This window comes from Onychomys torridus, chromosome 9 (genome assembly GCF_903995425.1).
Source record: "Onychomys torridus chromosome 9, mOncTor1.1, whole genome shotgun sequence".
NCBI lineage: Eukaryota > Metazoa > Chordata > Mammalia > Rodentia > Cricetidae > Onychomys > Onychomys torridus.
This window is the reverse complement of record NC_050451.1, coordinates 33,650,750-33,656,901: the sequence shown is the minus strand read 5'-3', so window position 1 is coordinate 33,656,901 and position 6,152 is coordinate 33,650,750.

Below are 6,152 nucleotides of genomic sequence, written 5' to 3'. Positions count from 1 at the left end.
AACTCTAACTACATCTGTGAGTGGGGTTAGCAGGGTCCCTGGCTTGCTGAGTGCTCATTCCCTTTTTGGCTTATAAAGTCATTGATGCACAACTGTAAACAGAACTATGGTTTATAAGCCCCATTCTGGGGGCGGGGGATCACTGCTAGTAGTTTCTGTAGGTTTCTGTGTTGTAAATATGCCAGTGATAGCTGGTTTCAAACTACCCAGAATATAGTCCTGAATGCATCATTGGGAAGACATTGCCGTCCGCCAGTGAGAGTCTGTCCTGTTCTCTGCACTCTGGGTTTTTCTTGGCCTATTTTTGTGGTGCTGGTGTCTGAACCCAGGCTAGCACACTACCAACTGAGCTACATGTCTATGCCCTAACATTTCAGTTTTGTCTGTTATATTGTCTAGGCTGTTGTTTGTGTATGTGTTCTCTACATGTATGCGTGCTTGTGTGTGTGTGTGTGTGTGTGTGTGTGTGCTTGTAGAGACCAGAGGTCAACACCATGTGTATTCTATGCTCACCACCTATTTTATCTTTTTTACATTTTTTTGTTTACTAATTTTGTGTGTTACTGTCTTTATCCCCTGTGCTCACCCTTATGCCGTGACACACCTGTGGAGATCAGAAGACATCTTCCATATTCTTTCCTTCTACAATGTAGGTCCTGGGAATCAAACTTAGGCTGTTAGGCTTGGCAGCGAGGGCCTTTACCCACTGAGCCATCTGACTGTCCTTCCAACTTTTTTTTTTTTTTTTTTTTTTTTTTTTTGAGACAAGGTCTCTCACTGAATCTGGAGGTCAACAGCTGGCTAGAGTGGCTGACCAGTGAGTCCCAGACTCTTGTCTCCACTACCTGCACTGGGATTACTTCTACACATATTGCCACAGCAGCTTTTCCTAGAGGTACTGGGGAATCTCCAGTTAGGTTGAAAAGCTTGCACAGGAAGCAATTTCTCTAAAGAGCCGTCTCTTCAGTAACCTAGATTGGTCCTGAGCGAATGGACTCACCTGGTCCTTCTGTCTTATCTTCTGAGTAGCTAGAACATGCTTGCACAAGTTCTGTATGTGCTGTATTTTTGAAGACAGCTAAGCTCATTAGCAAGAATACCATACGATGTCTCTAGGAGGCTTGTTATCTCCAGGAAGCCAATGACTATCACTTGGAAGGCTGAGGTAGGGGACTGAGAGTTCTAGGCCAGCCTGAGCAATATAGCAGTCTCAAAAAGAATATGAAAAAATAACTCTAAAAGGTAGTGAAATAATGTAAAATTCCCCTAATGAATAAGTACGTTGTGTGTGTTGTGGGGAGGATGTTATGATTATGGTAGCTTTTGAGACACTATCTCAAATATCACAGGCTAGCTTCTCTCTATACAGCTAAGGAGGACTGGACTTGTTTGTTTGTTTGTTTGTTTGTTTGTTTGAGACAGGGTTTTTCTGTGTAGCTTTGAGCCTTTCCTGGAACTCACTTTGTAGACCAGGCTGGCCTTGAACTCACAGAGATCCATCTGCCTCTGCCTCTGCCTCCTGAGTGCTGGGATTAAAGGCTGACTTTGAACTTCTAATCAGAAGTGTTGGGATCACCAACATCTCTGTTGTTTTTCTATTGCTGTGAAGAGACACCATGACCAAGGCAAGTTGGAGAAGAAAGAGTTTATTGGTGCTTACAGTATCAAAGGGTGAGTCCCCAGCCATCAAGCAGGGAGCATGGCAGCAGGCCGGCAGCCATGGCCCTGGAGCAGTAGCTGAGAGCTCACATCTGATCCTCAGGCAGAAGGCACAGAGATAACTGGGAATGATGGTGTGGGCTTTTGAAACCTCCAAACTCAACCTCAGTGACCTTCCTCCAACAGGGCTTTCCTTCCCTTCACTACAGAGGAAGATTCTAAAACTCTTTAATCCTGTATTCTTCAGGACTCCCAAACCACGCGGCTGATGCTTTCAAATTCTGCTGCCTGCTTGGCAAGGGATCTGGAACTCTGCTTAACTTACATCTGCATAATCTTTGCTTTATTGCTGCTCTTTATGGGGATGGTTCCTTGGGTCTTTCCTTGGCAGGATTAGCTGGGTGGGGACCAGCCCTAGGACACCAGTCCCGTTATTCTGTTTCCCCTCGTCTCTTTCAGCACAAGCCTTGGCACCGACATTAAGTTTCCTGGTGCTCCAGCTGTACATTTCTTTTGCTCCACTTGCTCTTTTCATTGTTGACCTGCATAAGACAGATCACTAATTACACATGACAGAGTCAATATTAGACCATCTTCAAATATCCTCTTCCAACAAAATTTAGTCCAACATTTAGCCCCAGACAGATTCTTAGGACAAGGGTAAAAAGCAGCCACATTCTTTGCCAAACTGTTCCAAGAATGACCTCTATCCCATTCTAATACTGTTTCCCTCTCAACCTCTGGAGCTCCACAGTCTACAACACTCTCAGCACCACTGTCTACCAAGTTCCTACTAGATGGCCCATTAAACCCCACTTACAGCACCCAGCCTTTCCTAGTCCAAAGTGCCCAAGTCTTCCACATTACTGAAAAAAACAAAACAAAAAACAAAAAACAACCGCAGGTGGTGGCATGAGCCTTTGATCCCAGCACTGGGGAGGCAGACCCAGGCGGATCTCTGAGTTCCAGGCCAGCCTGGGCTACAGAGTGAGATCCAGGACAGGCACCAAAACTACACAGAGAAACCTTGTCTCAAAAAACAAAACAAAACAACAACAGCCTGATGAGCCCTGTCTCAGCACTCAGCAATGATGTGGTGCTGGTACATCAGCTCCTTTTCTATCACCACAACAGAACACTATGACCAAGGCAACTTATAGAAGAAAGTGTTTCATGGAAATTTACAGTTTCAGAGAGTGAGTCCACAGCCATCAGGGCAGGGAGCATGGCACAGTGGCCCTTCTGAACCACAAGCATGAGACAGAAAGAGGCAGAGAGAGAAACCTAACTGGGAAGGACATTGAGTATCTTAGGGTTTCTATTGCGGTGAAGAGACACCATGACCACAGCAACTCTTAGAAGGGAAACATTTAACTGGGGATGGCTTACAGTTTAGTCCATTATCATCATGGCGGGACATGGCAGCATGCAGGTAGACATGGTGCTGCAGAAGGAGTTGAGAGTTCTACATCTTGATCCACAGGCAGCAGAAGCAACTGTGTGTCACACTGAGTGTAGCTTGAGCAAAGGAGACCTCAAAGCCCACCCCCACAGTGACACACTTCCTCCAACAGGACCACACCTGCTACAACAAAAGCCACACCTCCTAAAAGTGCCACTCCCTGGGGGAGGGTACATTCTCTTTAAAACCACCACGACCAACCACACACACCTCCTCCAACAAGGCCACACATCCCAACCCTTTCCAAACAGTTCCTCCAAATGGGGACCAAGCATTCAAATATGTTGTTTTGGGCGGGCAGTGGTGGCACAAGCCTTTAGTTCCAGCAATTGGGAGGCAGAGGCAGGTGGATCTCTGTGAGTTCAAGGCCAGCCTGGTCTACAGAACAAGTTCCAGGACAGGCACCAAAACTACACAGAGAAACCCCTGTCTCGAAAAACCAAAAAGAAAAACAGGCTTGTCTTTTAGGCCATTCTAGATCCTGTCATTCTAGATTGACAAAACTAATCACAACCCCCAACACCATATACATAACAACAACAAAAATAAATAAATAAATGACAAGAAAAGAAAACACATGGGTTAATAATTCAGATTTATTTTTATTTGTCTATGTGTGCCATGTGTGGGTGCTTGTGGAGGCTAGAAGAGAGCATCAGATTCCCTGGAGCTAGATACGGACAATTGTGAGCTTTCTGCCATGTGTAGTAAGAACTGAACCCAGGTCCTCTGGAAGAGCAGCAAGTACTATTAACATCTGAGCCATCTCTCCAGCCCTAAGCTCAGAAATACTTAAAAGAAGATCCAAGCTGGGCTTGGTGATACACCCTGTAATCCCAGCACTTGGGAGGCAGAGGCAGGAGGATCTCTGTGAGTTCGAGGCCAGGCTGGGCTGCAGAGAGAGACCCTGTCTCAAAGAAAGACGTAAAATAGAGGGAAGAAAACAAGCACACAGACCCAAAGCATTGATGTTTTTCTTTCTTTTTTTAAATGTACATTGGTGTTTTCCCACATGTATGAGGGTGTCAGATCCCCTGGAACTGGAGTTACAGACAGTTGTGAGCTGGGGGTTCTGAGAATTGAACCCAGGTCCCCTGGAAGAGCAACCAGTGCTCTCAACTGCTGAGCCATCTCTCCAGCCCCCACACTGTGTTTTTTCATGTTGTTGTTGAGCTATTTGTAAGTACTTGGTACATTAAGTATTTATGATTGTTTTTTCTTTGGAGCTTGGACTCTATGTCTGTCCAAAAAAGCCCACTGGGTTTTTATCATAGCAGAGGCTGGGGTGAAGGGACTTCCAGGGTTCAGGACCCTGATTGGCTGACATGTGTCTAGGGGTATCTTGGTAAAGGGAAATAAGTGTGTGCTAGGCTCAGGGGCATCAGGTACTCTTATCTAACAGCTGGAATGTTTGGAATGTCGGGTACTTCCCCTTAGATGCTGGCCCTCTCGGGGTGGGGTCAGCTTATGGCTTTTCCTGGGTCTGGGTGGTAATCTGCCAGTAAGCCTGTCATAGCAGGTGTGTGGTCCAGCTGTTTTGGGCCCCCCACAATTTCAGCCAGCAATTGTGACTCCACAGTTACCAACCTGCTTCTCTGGCAGTGGCCTGGCCACTCAGACTGCAGCCTGGCAGGAATTCTGTTCCCCAGGCACCAGTTCTGTGGCTACCACTAACAGTAGCTTTAACTAAATCTCTATCATTCTGTTTATCAATAAGACTTGAGAGTCAGAGGCTGGGGTGAGAACCTGCCAGCTCAGAGAGGCTGAGTAGCGACTAGCTGACCTTCTCTCCTTGCTGGCATCTCCCCAAAAACCTGTCCTTCTGCTCCTCCAAAATGAAAAAAGCTGCACCACTCCAGACCCCTCCCTACTCCTTCTGGTGCCTCTCTCTCTCTCTCTCTCTCTCTCTCTCTCTCTCTCTCTCTCTCTCTCTTCCAGATGCCCTCTGATGTCCTATGATCACTTTCCACAACTAGTTGCTAACTCAGCCGCCTGACACAAGGTTTTATTTAATTAATGAAAATGCTAAGTTGGGGTTCACAGTGTGATCCAATATCCTCTAAAATATGATGGTTCAAAGAATCTGCCTGTTGTACATCTTAGACCTGTGACTTCTCTCAAATATGCAGTCAGGTTTGTCCTCCATCTCTCCTTATCTCTTTCCTTGCCTGTCATCCTGAAAGTTATCAGGTGACGGCCTGTGTGTTGAAGATTCGGTGCTACTGAGTGGTCGTGGGCACTGTTGAGGGGCAGGGCTCGGTGGGAAGAAGCTCTGCCACTGGTGGAGGTGTCCTTAAGGGATGCTGTGATGCTGCTTGCTCAAGTCTCTCTGTTCCCTGCTGCCATGCAGTGAGTTTGCCTCCTCTATCTTGTGCTCCAGCCATGATGCGCTCGGCCACCACAGGCCCAAAACAACAGGACAAGTGACCATTAGCTAAAACCACAAGCCAGAAAAGCACACCTTATCCCAGGCACCACCCAAGGGAGAAAGTCAGAACAAAACCGAGAGTATGAGGAGGAGTAATTCTGTATCTTGCTGAGATACAGAACTTGAGTCTAATCATAAAGGAATGTGTTCTGAAATAATAGGTTTAAAGTATTAATTATTTTAATTAATATTTCAAAAATATCAAGGACATGCAGATGAAAAACTATTCCACATGGAGAATAAAAGAAACCTGACAATGGACACAGCTCATGATTTTGAGCCAGAGCTGTGTGCTGTAAGGGACACTGTTAGGACCATGGCACAATGTGGATGGAGCCTGGGAGTCAGATGGTATCAACACATCAGTGTGTTGCCCAGTCTGAAAAGTTGTGTTGTAGTTGTGTAGATAATGTCCCTGTGTATAGGGAACACACAGAGAAAGATCCAGAAGTGGGCGAGCACTGGTCAGTAACTACTGTCAGATAAAAATATCTTTGTATTTGTACTTTTTTCTTTAGTGGAGACAGGTCCTCATGTAGGCTAGGCTAGCCTCAAACACTCTTTGTAGCCAAGGATGACCTTGAAATTCTGATCCTCCTGCTT